Raw genomic sequence first — 16,397 nt, 5'->3', positions numbered from 1 at the left:
TGCTCTGAACATTTCTGAATTTGATTTTGAATTCAAAATTAAATTTAAACTCAAAATCAATCTGAATTTTGCATACCATGATATATTCACGTTATTTTTCTTTTAGGCACAAAGTTACATGTTAATGGCATCACGTGAATCAAATGCAGTGAAGAATGAAAAGACAGAATCTGGGGCAAACCCAAAATGCCAATGTAGATGACACAGCTCACCCACACTTAGAGAAATCAAACACTGACACACTTGAAACTCTCTTAACACTCACCCAAATCAGTCTTTCAAGTATCAGCTACTGCATGGTAACACTCAGTTGACAGCACTTGGATTTCCAGGCTAATAACATTTTTGTCCCAGAAAAGCAAACACACACACACACACACACACGTTAAAACCAAAGGGTTGTGGCCCTTTACTTCCCATGTTCTGGTTCAGAAGGAACTGTACTAAAGGAACTACCCTCAACACAGGTCCAAACACCCTGTTTGGAGATTATCAACAACAATCTGCCACAAATACTGTAAATTCAGATCTTCATTCTTTCCACTGGCATTTTAGCCAATTCTTCATGATCTTCTTTTTAATGCAGGAAGAGGGGAGAACCAGGAAGATTATAGGAACAAGAGGATCCAAAATCTTAGGGTTTTTTTTTCTTTTTTTTTTTTTAATTGGAAGGAAAAACCCGAGAATTTCGACTTGGCCCTGCTATAGTTTAACTTGAACAAATTGAGAGACGCTACATTACTACAGCTGAAAGACAGCCAACGTTTACTTTGGCAGAAAAAAACCAAAGTCACTGAAGTTATTTTTTTTTATTACCACTAAAGTGCTACACTACTAAAGTCCTTCTCTAATGATTAAGAAAGAGCACCTTTCAAATTCTCCAAAGTCAGAGACTTGAAAGGAAGAAAGGAGTCACTGGGTAATACCCAGACACACCCCACAGCCTAGGTGACGGGTCTCCCGGTGTTCATGATACTGTGCCTTCAGGTTCTCCATGTGAGATTTCTCCAAATATAAAAAATTGGGGAAAGGAATTTAATCAAGTCTGTCTGGACAAGCCTTGGGTTAAGATGGAAACGAGGATAAGAAGAAACAGTGGAACCAAAGATGAAGCACAGGTGTCTACCTGTTAACAACATGTGGTTCTCCCAGAACAAGGCCACGTGCCCAGCACAGAGCAGATGCTCACTAGGGTGTCAACACACAGTGCAAGCCCTGGGTTCTCAGAAGCTGAGCCTTTCAGGGAAGGCAGAAGCTCACCAGCGATGAAATGGAAGAAGAGGGCAATACAACCGTAGCCTTAAAGGACCATGACCTGGACAGGAAAGAGACAGAAAAATGAACAGGAGTGTATGCTGCAGAAGATGATCCTGGGATAAGACTGAGCTAATAAAGGGTTTTAGGTAATGCTTAAGGGCTTAGACTTTATCCCATAAGCAATGGAGAGCTATGGAAGATTTCAGCCAAAAAAAAAAAAAAAAAAAAGGTAAAAAGTAAATTTTTTTTTCCATGACAGATAATGATGACAACAGTAGGAAGCTTAGGGCTAGAACCTCATCCACACTAACCCAACAACACAAGCAGATTAATATGGTATAATTTAAGGACAAGAAAGTTGTGCTGTGAGAGCTAAGGGAAGTGACAGCAGAATTTTAATTCAAGTGCTGTCAGCAAAGGCTTTTATAAATCTGCAGGAAGGGAGATAAAAGAGTAATATACCTGGACACAAACGTTTATGACCTCAGAGTATCACTGAAAACAGGAGGCGAGCTGTGCCGTGCATGAAGTTCAACACGCATGAAACTTAAAAAACAAAAAAAACCCTGATAATATCAAACTTTAGCCAGGACACAGATGTTGCTGGTAGGAGTAGCGTGCTTCAACTATTTCAGAGAACATCTTAGTGTTTACTAATGCTGAAAAGGCACACACAGTATGTGTGAGCTGACAACCGAAATCCTGGGTCTACACAGTAGAGAACTTCTATAGATGTGAGTCCAGAGATGCACAAATGAGGCTCACAGCTATGTTTAGTAGCAAAAAAAAAAAAAAAGAGAGAGAGAAAGAGAGAAAGAAAGAAAACAAAAAAGGAAACAGCTTACCGTCCATCAGCAACAGATACATAAGAGCTTTTCTTGGGGGAAAAAAATTCAATCTCAAAGTATTTCCTCCCTGAATCTCACATTTCAAAAGTAAATGATTTTCCCCTTTCTAAGGCAGACAGCCAGCAGCCCTCTTTCCTCTGCCAGGACACCTGCCACCCCCTCTCTTCTGTGTTCTCCTTTATTATCACACCCCAACACACACAGACACACCCGAAGTGGCCTCCTATACACTTTACTGTGTGTGAGCAGGCAAAGAAAAACTCTTTTTTGAAGTCAATCAATAACAGCACCCACAAGGCAGGGTTCTCATCCCAGCTGAGATCTTCTCGCCAGGTGCTAGGTGGGACCAACATCTCAGGACTTCAGTGGGGTAGACAGGTGATGCATCCCCAGCCAGGTTTTGAAAACCAAAAGCCTCTCTTTCTCTTTATTCTCAATTCTTTTTTTATCTTCTAATTAGAATTCCTTCTATATACTCAGCATCTCGCTTTCCAGCTCCTTGAGTTGAGAAGGTTCATGGTCAATCCCTACCCCTCCCACCTCTTCCTCCCCACCTTCCTTGAATCCTGCCTCCCTCTCCTCCTCCACCCCTCCACAAACATGGGCTTAGTCCCACCAGGCGAAAATCTCAGACAAAATGAGAAACTCGGAAGGCAGGGCTAGACTAGGCCTGGGGTGTTAGTGCTGACCCCCAGAAGCCACCGGTGACCACCAATCTGGGGGTCTGCAGTGAGTTTACACAACAGCTGGGTAACCTCTGCCCCGATTCACTCCTGCAATCAATCCTCCCAGGCAGCAGGTTTAGCAGATGGGGCGGGGGAGGGGAGACCTTCCCCTCCTGAACTGCACCTTCCTTAATCATCAGTGGTCAGCCACACTCATCTTCCTGAGTTCATACTTCTTACTAGGGTTAATTTTTTCCTTGCACTTCGTATAGCATGCTCCAACAGTGTTCTCTCCACCCAAAAGAGTTGTTTCTGCTTCCTCTCCATTTGTCCGTATTGTCGCTACCTTCCTCCTGAAATTTTCCCAAGCATGTCTCACTAGATGGAATCCTTGGCTATCTATTATTTCTATAATCTTGGCTATACTATTATATAGTATACATTTTTCCTGGTTTTCTGCTTGAAATAGATATAATAAATGCAATGCTTTAGTAATAGCCATTCAATTTGTTAAAATCATTATTTTACCTCAGTAAGTTATTATTTTCAAGTTACCCTAAAATGCAAAATGAGGCCTGCTGGACCTTGATTAGAGATTTCAGTTTAACTACAGGTTCCTCTTTTCCTTCAAGTACCCTGAAAAAGGGAATGGCTGACCACCCTGAAGAGCTTCATCCAGGAGAGGGAAGGGTCAAAACCCCTGAGCTTAGACACCTTGGGGTACAGGAACATCACCTCACTGCTAAACGCTGCACAGTGGAGGAAAGAAGGGGCTCCAACCAGCTCCATCTCCACCACATGCTCCTTCAGCCACTTCTCTCTCAAAAGCCAAGAATGTTAACCAATAAAAATAAAAGAATAAACTCCGCTTTGCAGAGGTATGTGAGAGTATATATGGTTTCTATACTTTACCACTTAACTCTATTATTGAGCAGGCCAGGCACTCAAAAATGTGGTACTCACTACTGTGCAGAGAATTCCACAAAGCCCCTTCACTAAGCGCGTGTTCATGAAGAATGGAAACCTGGAGGGGCCGTAGCTTTTTAATGAAATACATGGTGCTAAGATTTTGCCTCCTCAAATATGTTCCCTCTTCCTTAAAGTATACGGGCAAGGGCTTGCCTGCTGATGGCCTTGTAACGTGAGGGAAAGTCCAAAAAACAATCAAATTGTGCCAGGCCTGTTACCAAGAAACTAGCACAGCAACTCTTTGCTGAACAGCCACTGGCGATTCCAGGCAGCACGAATGAAACACAGAATGACTGCCCCTGAAAGTAACACCCCAGGGTGTCTCTTCTCCAAGGCCAGTCTCTGTCCCGGTCTGTACCAACAAAACCACCCCTTGCTTCATTCCGTAGGGCCCCCATCTCTGCCCCAAGGCAACACAGGCACAGAAGAAAGTGCTAGATAAACTTGGGATCTCTAGACAAGGGGCTTGCCAACTAGCAGTACATCCTTAGGCAACCTCTGGGAAGACAGGGAAATAAATGGAAGGACTAGACTGGACAGACCACTTCCTTCATTGTTCCAGGGGTAACCTGCTACCTCCAAACAGCCAATCCACCTACAATTCCTTCTCATTCAGCTCAATACCTGACAGTGCCAGCTCACATGGGGCACGCTGACAGTGACTTACACAGTCCCCTAAATGCACTGACAGGTACATGCTTGTCTCTCCAGGGACACTTCAAACTCCTTCTGGACAAAGATCATGTATCTTAAACCCTTTTAAAGGTCCCAGACCACAAAGAATGCTTCAGCATTATAACAGGTGTAAAAAATCAGATGGCTCTACATTGCCCTGGTTTTTCTGAGAGTCAGCTAAACATGGACATTCAAGGGAGGGAGAGGGACCAACATAAAATTAAATTAAGTAGGACATTTATCAAGTCAAACTTTAGTCAAGTTAGGTACCTCAAACAGAGAAAGGAAGGAAGGAGGGAGACATCCGTGTTTCTCCTCCCTCTGGCACTGCCTCTTTTTCTCATTAGCAACAACGGAGAGAGAAACACAAAGCATTTTCCCGCTAACCTTTTTTTCTCAAAATTAAGGCACTCTTTTTTCCCCGGCGAGCTGCTTGTTGAACATTCTGTATCTATACAGAAGCAGTAAACAGCCTCACCACCGCACTTGTTTACTTTTCTTCTTATAAGAAAATAAATAACCCCACTGCCCCGAAAGCCCCACTATTCATGGCTTAATCTGCAAACCCCATTAGACGAAAAGTACCAGAAAATTGCTTGTCCCATTTCAGGCAGCACCTTCCCCATAGCAGTGACACAAGCAATTAAGCTAATACATCTGTGTCCCAAGAGGAGGAAAGGAAAGCCTCAACTTTTCTAAATGGAATAGAATTTCCCCACTACAGAAGCAAGGTTCAGAGGGTGAGAGAAGGGAATTGCAAGGCAGTTAAATTCACTCTTTAATAATACAAGGCCATAATCAACTGCAAGTCCTTGAACTTACATTATGCCTTTCTACTGGGATGCTCTCATAATTTCAAATGTGTTACTGTAAAATCCTGACGATTGGAGAGACAAGAGACTAGGGGAGGATAAAATGGACTTTAATTAAAATATGAATAATCCAAGTCCAGCTAATTCAAAGCATCTGACTCAAACACCTAGTCAGCTGGGAAACAGCAGCTGCTTCCAATTACAAATGATTTTGAATTAACCGGTATCAGTACCTAATGAAGAAGCTGTGGATGGGGGAAGTTTTCCGACTCAGCTGTGCACTTGGCCTTTTGCAAGAAAGGAAACGCCAAAGATCCAAAGGCCTGTCTATATAACCTCTTTCAAGGTCAGGACAAAGTTTTCCACTTGTTCTCATCTTTGCCTCTGACCCCAAGGGCTGGCCTTTCTGCTGCCCCTTGCACTGTGCATCTTCATCCTTGGAGCCTCAGCCCAGACAGTGTTTCTTCCTGCTGCCTGAGCACCTGCAACCGCTCCTCTGACCCAGAGTTGTGACCTTCAAGTCACAGAGACCCAGGTAACCCAGCAAAATCCACTTTTAATCCCATCACACAAACTGGGCAGCCTGGAGGACTCTTGCAGACTGGGGGCCTCTCCAGAGACCATCAATCAAAGGCTGAACCAAAACCTCCTTTGTCCCAGAGACTAGAACCAGCAGCCTCCATTGGAAAGAACATTCCAGAAGGACAACCAGCTTCTAACTGCAGGTGGAGCTTTAGACCATCAGATTGCCAATAGCTTTTTAAGGGTCCCGCTAATGCGATCAGACAATGGGGAAAATCAGGGAAGAGGGAGTGGAAACCTCTAAAACCTCCTTCTTAGATGCAACAGAGACTAAGGATGCCAAAGGTCACCTCAAAGAGAAATACCCAGAATTAAAAGTCAACAGAGGGGAGGGGGGAAATAGCTTAGTGGTAGTGTGTGTGCAAGCTCCTGGGTTCAATCCCAGTACCTCCATTAAAATAAACAAAAATAAAAAAAATTTTGTAACCTAGTTATCCTCCACACACATACACACACATAAAAAAACACACACAAAAAGTCGACTAACAGAATTGCTGGCTCTGGTCTAATAAATCATCCCCTTCATACATAAAAACTCAAGGTCTAAAATCTCCCTCTCACCTCCTGGGCGCCTATATAATAAGCCACTCTAGAAAGATCAGTTACTAGGCTGTGTTAAACTATTGAATGAAGGCAAATTAATTTGGATTTCAGAATTCAACTCGTGCTGAACTGCCCTTTTCCCACACATTTCCTGTTTTTACAAATAGCACGTTTCTTTAGAATGAAATACTGGATAATACATAGAAGCTTTAGCTTTCCTGTGAATGCAAAATAGACTCATAATTCTCCAGTTAAGACACAAAAAGATACACTAGTTTCTTCATTCACCTCTAAAAAAACATGCAAAAACAGTAAGGAAAAATATCATAAAAATGCAAAGAAAAATATTTAACACCTAAAAACCTGTTTTTTTTAAAAGGGTAGTGAAGCGAGAAGATATAAACAAATATTTTGAAAGAGGTACAGAAGAGGGGAGAAATGAAACACTATGTTCTTCAGTGAGTAGCCCCGAAAGAATGAGACTCATCTTTAGGAATTCAAAACCAGGGTCCTACTAATTTACATTATTTCTAAAAAAAGATCATGCTTAAAAAAACCATCCTTTAAAACAACCCAATCGTTATTTGAAGATCACTTTCTTACTTTTATAAATAATAGCTGGTCCTGGAGAGAAATCGGTGGTGACAATTGAGGAAAAAGAGATTATATAAACACACCACTTAACAAATCTTTAATCATTTTGCTATTCAATTCAGCAATCATTTACAGAGAACCACCAGGTATATTCAATATTGTTAGCAAAGTAGAAATATTTTTAAAAAGTCAAGATGACAGTGAACATGAGTATGGTGAAGACCACCACACTCGTAGTTACTCTTAATTTGAGGAAGCTGCGTTGTTTCCAGGCAAAAGGAATTCCCCCTCACAGACGGGGAAACTGAGCGAGTAAAACAATGAAGACTCATAAAATTTAGTAAGCACCAATTCTGAATCGTCCAACTTCCTTCTCTATAAATAGCCACTTACTAAGTTATTGTTTTGAATACCGATTAACAATAAGTAATCTTAACCTAGTATTGTATCTTTTAACCCGAACAAAAAAAAGTCATTAAAAATAATTCTCCTGAGTGTTAAAAGTAGAATTGTAAAGAACTACTGGGGGTACGAGGGGTGGGGAGAACTAGGTTCATAAATTCAGCGACAGTGTGGCAATAGTAATAAATAAAATTGCAGTAATGAAATGAAAATGTACAAACTGAGCCAGTCAAAATTAAACGACATACTACACTACTTACGACCCCTATTTTACAGGTAAGGAAACTGAGACACAGATTAAATAATTATTAAGAGTCAGAATTGAACCCCAGGACTCGGGCTGTGTAACATCCCAGCAGCACTGCCCACCCAGATGAAGACAAGCACAGACTTCAAAGTGAAACAAGAGCAGGATTCAAATGGGGGGGGTGGGGGGCCCCGCCGGTGCAACCCTGGCCGCTTTTCCCTGCCTCAACTGCAATTTGGGGAAAAAGGCTACTTCACAGGTCGCAGTCAGACTCAAGTATACGAAATACTGCATATACAACATTTAAGGAGGTACAGATTCGACCAATGGGTAGCTACTATCCAATAGAGAACTTCTCTTTTTTCAAGACATTAGCTTTCAGGATAAGTTCTGGAGAGAAACTGGCAGAACAGCAAGCGCTCTGCACAGAAATCCCTGAGACCGTTCTGTGTTTACCAAATGAGACAGGACGTAGTTTGGGGAAACGCGCAACACTACACAGACAGTGCACTGACGCAACAACAGGCTTCCTTCCAAAATAGAAACTAAAGAACAGTCCTCAGGAAGGAGCATGTACAGGACTCTGGGCCAAAAGAGGCTGTGTGAAGCAGTGGGTAGGCTTCACAGTCCCATCACCGTTTTTAAACACCTCTCAGTTGGAAGAGAATGACTAACATGGTCTTCAGCCCCTGTTGATTCAGCCAAGCTGGATCCCCTAAAATGTGTTTACAAACCTTTTTTGGCAAAGGAGATCTTATGAGAACTCCCCAGTGAATAAAGAGCCTCCCTGGTTGGGACACAGACGTGAAGAGAATCACGGCGCAAGCCACCCACAAGAGCCAAGTCAGTCCTACACCCCCCGAGGATAAGGATGCAGGGCCACGTGCTGAGTGCCTGGGAGATGCTCAGGCCCCACCGCAGATGCTCCCTGTAACCAGATCCCAGTGTGGTCAGCGCACAGCGGCCTGAAACCCTCTTGGTACCTTATTTGGTCTCAATCCTGAACTCCCTCCCACATCCTTCCCCACCACGAGAGTATAAAATATGTAGCTGGACAAATAGCACAAAGTAGACAACAAGTATTTGTAGAATTAAAATTGAATAAAGTAGAAGGGAGGGTGGGCTAAAAATATCTAGGAAGACAAAAATCAGAATATTCCAATCATACATTAGGACTTCTCAGCTGAGGAAAACTTAAACTGGACAATGTCCCATGGCTTTTTCAAGGCAGAGCAAAAACCCAAACCAGAGCTCAACACCTCTACAACACAGTCCCTGTAAAGTCCGAAAGTACAGTTGCAAGTTCCAGACTTGACTACACATTAGCCTGACAGGATTTGAAACCATTAAGCTTATTAAAGCTCCAATTCCATAGCAGTGAAATGAAAGAAGATTGTCAGACTTCCTAATAAATGGGGAGGATCAAATACACGAAAATACCCAAGAAAGGTCCTGGGTCACTCATTTCCTCAGTCTGAAGACAACTGCTGGAATATACAAAGTACCAAACAATGACTACGTTCCTCTTCTATAGAACTGTCTATAACTTCCCTGTGCCTTTAAAAATAATTTTTTTTAGTGAGGAAAGTTATAGCTCAGTGGTAGAGTGCATGCCTCACATACATGAGGTCCTGGGTTCAATCCCCAGTATCTCCATTAAAAAACTAAGTAAATAAACCTAATTACCTCCCCCTGCAAAAAAATAAATAAGCTTTTAAAAAATAAAAAATAAAAGTATAAAACAAAAATATTTTTTAAAAATAAAAACCCAAAACCACACACACAATTAAACAATTTCTATATAACTACTGAGGAATAAAGCTAGATAATCTCCTGGCAAAATTCAACTTCAGGCCATGTCACCAAATATGGAATGTACAACTCTTCAGTCTGTGAGGTGAATTCTCAGTGTCCTTCCAGTTGACAATCCAGGTCGGACTAGACCACAGCTCACTTCTGGACCCTGGTCTACAGTTAGAGAGAAAGCACTTCAGACACACCTAAATACTGCCTGAATAACACACAGGGTTTCCTCTCGGGCAAATTGAAATGTGTAAAACCTGCAAGGCCAAGGAAATGCTCAGGGGTACCTCCAAAGTACACTAAAAGATTAAAAAGCCAATGTGAGAAGGAAGTTATCAAGTTAGAAATTTCACTTTTTAAGACGTTTTACAGCCTAGGCTTGGTCCAGGGGGAGGAGGGTGGGCAGAGGTGGGGGGCGTTCAGACGGTAGGGGAGACAAAGCCACTTAAGAGTTTTCCTCCCTTGACAGGAAAGAGGCGCCTTATAAAGGGGCAACCATCTTGAGCCCACCAAGAGGTGATGGCCCAGCACATGTGATACACTCTGGAGTGCTCCCCAGACCAGACACGGAGGCGTTCAACTTCCCAACTGGGAGCAGCCACCCGGCATTTTCCACCCTGCCTGTCACTGGCACACGCCTGACCTGAAGAGGTTGAACAAAAGAGTTACAGCCTCCAACTTCCTTGACTTTAATTAAACTTGGCTTCCACTTCTGAAAAATGCTCAAGTTGTCATTGTTTCGTCGTCCCACTAACGCTTCTAGAGGGGAGATGCTGTGAAGAGGGAAGCAAATTCTCTGCAGCTGCATGTGAGCATTCTGCCAAGGGAAGCCCAGGAAGAAGCGCTCCTGTGTTCAAACTTTCCAACTGGGAGATTTACAGAACACCAGGGGGGAAAGGACGGAGGAGAGGAAGCCGTGTGAATGCAAAAGATGTGCAGAAAGCTCCCTTTTTTGTTTTTAAGTCCCGGGGCCTCTGGAGACTTGTCATGCTTCAGCAACCGTCACCCCCTCCCATTTTACCCCCTTTCTAAAGCCACCAGCCTCTGCACACAGGCTTTCGGAGAGGAGTCCACATTCTGCACAGCCACTCCTTACTGGTCCTTTTTCTCACCCCATCTCCCTGGCCTCCCCCAGCACTCATCCTGCCACAACTGAATAAGGGAAAGAAGCGGAACAGGGAGGGAGCAACCATTTCCCTCCGACCAGAGGAAGCCTGGCATTAAGCTGAGCTCCTAGGAAGTCACTTTGGCAAATGACCTTTTTAGTTTCTATTAGCGACAGCAAGATAACCAACAAGTCAACAGGAGTTAGAGCTGAAAGCAGATGAGCTTTTCTGTTGTGCTGTTAAAGCTTTCATGCAGGAAAAATCCAGCTACGCCCTTATGAAAAGCTAATTCGGGTCAAAAAGGCCACCTGAGAGGGTTTGGAGGTTTTGGTTTAAATTTCTGCATCCAGTGATGGAGACGGGCTTTCAAGAGCAGGGAGGGCACCACCCCTTTGCACAATGTCCAGTGAGCAGAGAAGCAGTTTCATAAGCAGGGCATTCATTTTCACCCTCCATCCTCCACTCTCCAAGGTGGGGAGGAGTCCACATTGACACTGTGGCCAGAGTAAAAACGACTGATTCCCCCTCTGCCACTCTGGGGTTAAGACTAGAAGTTCTGCCCCCGTAACATGCTGGGAGGCTGTGTGAATCTGCAATCTGCGGAACCACTTTCCTCATGTGAACCCTCGGATGAATGGTGCTTACTTCCAGGGCTCCACATGGCCCCGCCACATCCTCGGAATGTAGGGAAAACACACAGCCCTCTGCAGATCAGCAGGCATATAGCCTGGCATCCTTCTGTCCCATCCAGATGGACGTACAGTAACAAAGAACTGTCAGACTGACAGCCAGGAGGGCCTAGTAAGGTCCTCAATAATGAAATCCAGGTGAAATCTCCTTCCTACATCACAGCAGATTTTGAAGGCAGGAGAGCCAATGAAATGCTCTCTCATAAAGACTAACAGCAGGGGCTGAAACAACCAACCAGAAAACTCACCAGAAACAGCACATTCATTCTTAGTATTCCAACTGTGTCCACATCTTACTGCCATTTGAAACCCAACTCTAAGAACAAAGTTCTACCTGGACTATTTCACAACTGGTGCCCTTCCAGGGGGCAGTTCCCTCCTCCGTTTACAGCCAGCTGCCTAGGATTCGGGCACTCCCCTTCTAGTTGCTGGCATCCCCGGGCCTTTTGCTTCCCCTGAAGCAGATCTCAATTTCTGAACCTCCGCGTGGGAAAAGGAAAGGCACTCAGGGTTCTGTATCTGATGCTAGTGAGCTGTTCACCTAAGACTCTTTGCTGGGTGGGTGGAGATCGCTGAGGTCAGGAGAACGACACTCCGGGAAGCCCAGGCTCTCCACACACTGTTAATGTTCAGGGTTGAGCTCACCATCTCTCCCCACAGCCGAAGGAGAACAATTTAACTGTTTGCCATCCAGCACGTTGTGATGTGTCAGCATTAGTCCAAACCCTGCATCACAGCAGGCGTAGAAAGCCACACTGCGGTGTAGGCAGAAGGGAACACGGTTACACCCATCAGCACCTAGCTTTGCTCTGGGAGGCCATCCCATCCCACCGTACAGTGCAGAACACTGCGGCCCAGGGATCTGCCAGGGCACTCAGTGAGCCAGGGGCATCTAGAGCAGTGTCCTAGGAGGCAGGCAACAACCGAGGGTCGCCGGGGAACGTGTGATGACGTATGTACGTACGTACGTGTACACACACACACACACAGGCTCAGATACAGATTCAGGAAACTGTTTTAAAACAAACCAACACAAGAACACGTTTTTGCCTCAAAAGACTCAATAAAAGCATAAGGGGCTTTGATAAAAGATTCCTAAAGCCAAAATACATAGCACACACCCCAGCCAGGAGAAACAGGTGGGGGCAACGCGGTTCCTGAAGGCAACCAAGCACTCTGGCCCAGGAAACTGCCATTTCCTTCTGAGGCCCCGCCAAGTCCTTCCCCCCAGGGGCAGAGGATGTGGACCTCACTGTTTTCCATTTTCTTTTTCACTGCTGCCGTTCCAGGGTGAGAGCGATGGTCGGTGGGAGGGGCTGTGGTAAAAAAAACCTAGACTGGTACCCGAATTTGCTCTCTGATGGAAGTTCAGTGTGAAAGTTAAAATATGCTTGTCGGCGACCCCCCCTCTCCCCTCAGAAGAGCTCTTTTAAAGGGAGGACACACCAGGATCCCAAAACTCTGCTTAATCAGCACAAATACCACATGGGACTCATCGAACCCCACTTGTCCCCTTGGGCTCCAGACACTTCATGGGGTAAAACGTAGAGACATAAAGGAATGAAGGAGAGCGTATGTGACAGTTATTTGAGATAGAGCTGATCAGTATTGACCTTTAATTTGGAGACCTGAGCCTCGTGCCATCTTTTTTATAATATGGGAGAGCACTGTGGGACCTTTCCAGCTGGGAGGAAAGAAGTACCATTATTCATTCCCGTTGGCTCAGAGACCTGACAAGCTCTGCTTCTAAAACCTGTACAGACTGGCCACCACCAGTGCCCTCCAACTCCACGAGGCATGACGAATTTCAGAGAGATCCCTGAGCTGAGAAGGGGGGTAAAAATCTATCATGTTAAAATGAAAGGGGCAATTATTATACACTACCCTGTGAAACACCATGGACGCAGGTCCCAAAAGGGACTGGACATGGTACCATGGCTACACCAGGTCCCTGGGGAAGGGGGTCAGCATCCACTGAGGAACCCTGCAGCAACACCCCTAACTGGCTGAAGAGTGACCTGTACAGTGAGTCTTTCTGTAGCCAAGAACTTCTGCACCCAGAGGGAGAAATAAGGGCAATTCCCAAAGCAGTATCATTTCGCAAAATAAATCCCACAGAGCTGGACCTGCTGACAGTCCTATACCTATTTGCAGGGAGGAGGATTATTAAGGCTTTAAAATTCAATTACAATTAAGGGACTCTAAAATAACAGTGGGGGAAAAAAAAGACTGTAAACCTAAGTTTGAGATGTAGAACTAAAGGGACATGAATTCAGCACCCCCACCTTGCCCAAAAGAGGGTCAGTCCCACAGCACAGACTGGAGCAAGTGACTGTCAAAGACAAGAGCTGGGCTAGATCCGGCCAACATTACAAGGACAACCAACTGGTCCTGTCCCTTAGTCTTGTGCTTTTAAAGGGCCATCGATGTGCCAACTATTTTAAAGCTCCAACACACTAATTCTGTAAACAATAATGGCTACAGCCTGCACACTGCGCACTGGAATGGATTCCTCAACTTGGCCTCATCACTTATGCAGCTGATGAAACAAACACTGACAGCTTTTTTGCATTTGTAAAGGCCCCACAGCAGCTGTGGTGATCCCACCATAGAGCAATGAATTAAGCCTGAAACCCAGCTGGGTCTGAACAGAAGCCTTTTTTGCACAATACAGCAAGACTATCATTGTTAACCTAGGCATTATTGGGAAATATTCTGCATTACATTATAGGGCAGTTCTAACTCAATTCTTAAAATTAGCTCTAATAAGCAATTTTAGTAGGCGGGATGTGGCATTTGCTTTTGAAATGGCACAAGTATGTGCAGAGGTTATAGGTACACCACACAAAGGCGGCCTGGCAGAACAGAACACAGATTTCCAGTTAAACAATGCAAAGTTTAAAATAGTAACTCCTTCTTAGATATTCATGCATGCACACACACACACAAACACACACACACACACACTCACACACACTCACACCTACGTTCTAAATTTAAGTGGGTATCTCATCTTGAAAATTCTTGGGTATTCAACCACATACTGAGAAAAGAGTGAATACAGCCGTCTGCCAGGGGTCCCCTTAACGAAAGGCAAATCAGTGACCAGAGCACAAGAGTCAATCCGGAACCGAGTGTTGTACCAGAAAAACCACGGAGTATGAAAAAGCAGGATTAAATCCATTACCAGGAAATTTCTTGACACTGAACTTGAGCACTACATAATAAATAAAATCCCTAAACATTAACACGCTGTTCTTTGGCTTCCCATCACCAGGAACCTTGAGGAAAAGCCCGGACACCCACACCAAGTCATCACCCCTAGAGAATCAGGACCTGCCCAGTCCACATCTCCAAATGCTCCCAGCACCCCTGGGTAACAGGACTTCCTCAAGCCCCCACCATCCCACCTCTCTTCTGTTGCATCATACTTGCAAAGGAGCAAAAAGTGCCTGATTCAAATAGGGAATCCATCTCACCAACAATTCCACACCGATTTGGGAAAAATAAATCTGGCAAAAATCAGAAATACCAATAGAAAACATGCCCCATCCCTCTCCCTTAAAAGAACCCCCGTTTCTCAAAGGACTCCATTAGGAGGGCCTTTTTTAGAAAAAATTTTTAAGCATTTTTCACTTGGGTAAAAAGCAGACCTGGAAGGAGTAAGAAAATCCAGCAGAATCTGTAGGTCAACAGCGGTTCTACTCCTTGTCAACACTGGTAACGAGGACAAAACCAAAGGGAAGGCAGGAAAACTGCTCCTCGGTGCTGCTCTGCTCCCAGAGAGTGGCCAGGGTTTTTAACCTACCCCATCCTCCCAAACCTCTATCTGGTAAGTGCTATGAAAAGACACACCTGAAGGCCCGGAATGACAACCCAGAACACCTGGGCCCCCTCAAAAAGCCCATCAGCTATGATGAAATTCCAAGCTCCACCATCTTCTCACACCTAACTAAGCACACGTTCAGAGCTTGCAGAGGGGGAGAGGAAATGAGACCACTGCTGGCCACCCACACACGGGGAGAAGTGGCAGTCAGGCAGTGAGGGAAACAAGAAGCCCAGGCCCCAAGGGCAAAGCAGCTGCCTAGAAGGAGAGGGTCCCCAATGCAGCACCCTGCTGAACAGAACACAGGATGCTCAGGGACCAGGCTTGGAGAACAGCTTAGCAGGTTAGTCAAAGAGCAGTAAATAAACGTAGTCATAATCGAGATGTGCACGCCTGTCTAATATGATACTCCCAGAGAAACGCAAGCAGCATCCACACAAAGACTTGGACACAAATGTTCACAGCAGCATTATTCACAAGTGCCGAGAAGCAGGAACAACCCAAATGTCCATCAGCTGATGGACACGTGAGCCAAGTATGGTGCCTCCATCCAATGAAGTATTATTCCGCCATAAAAAGGAACTGAGTCCTGATTCAAGCTACAGCATAAAGGAACCTTGAAAACACTACGCTGAGTGAAAGAAGCCAGTCACAAAATGCCCTGTATCGTATGATTCGGTTTACATAAAATGTCCAGAAAGGCAAATCCAGAGAGACAGAAAGTAGATGAGTGGTTTGCCAGAGATTGGAAAAACTGGGATGAGATGTGGAGTGACTGCCAAGAGGTATAGAGTTCCTTTCGGGGGTGCTGAAAAGGTTCTAAAATTGATTGTGGTGATGGTTGCATAACTCCAAATATACTAAAAACCACTGAACTGTTAAGGAAAGGGAAAAAAAAAATCGCATTCGCTTCCAAAAACCACTCAGGGAAGACTGAGATGCCGAGGATGCCTTTTGTCTTGAACCTCCAGTGGAACGCCAGAAGAAACATAGTTGAAGAACTGCCAAAAGAATTGGAATAAGTTGGGGATATAAGAGTTTTAAAAAAAGAAAGGCTAAAAGGGGCTGACACTTTGCTAAAGATGCAGCAGCCAAGGCAGCTACGTATGCCAAGAATATATACATACATATATATCTGCACACTGGAGTTAGACTGCTAAGTGTGACGAGGGACAACTTTCATCTCCCAAAAAGTAAAAACTGCAACTGGAGGCTTCCTATTCCCCTGTCACTATGTTGTGGGCCTTAATTAAGAGCATGACAGCCTACTATTTAAATATATTTATCCAAAGTCAGTGCCTACTCAGGCAAGTCCCTTAAATTAGTTTTAAAACCATCTTTGGATTCGTAAACTGGGTACGAAGCAGTTACAGAGGAGA

At 44.4% G+C, this 16,397-nt stretch overlaps 1 protein-coding gene and 1 non-coding gene across 2 annotated transcripts in view; one reads left to right on the top strand and one right to left on the bottom strand.

The window, feature by feature from the left end:
- The window catches only part of JARID2 (jumonji and AT-rich interaction domain containing 2), a 228,036-nt gene that overhangs the window by 196,773 nt on the left and 14,866 nt on the right, over positions 1–16,397 (bottom strand).
- On the top strand, positions 9,177–9,250 carry TRNAV-CAC. Its single transcript has one exon. It is a non-coding gene; the product is annotated as a tRNA-Val (tRNA).

This window comes from Camelus ferus, chromosome 20 (genome assembly GCF_009834535.1).
Source record: "Camelus ferus isolate YT-003-E chromosome 20, BCGSAC_Cfer_1.0, whole genome shotgun sequence".
NCBI lineage: Eukaryota > Metazoa > Chordata > Mammalia > Artiodactyla > Camelidae > Camelus > Camelus ferus.
Note: the sequence above shows the minus strand (reverse complement) of the source record. Positions and strands in the feature narration are given on the sequence as shown.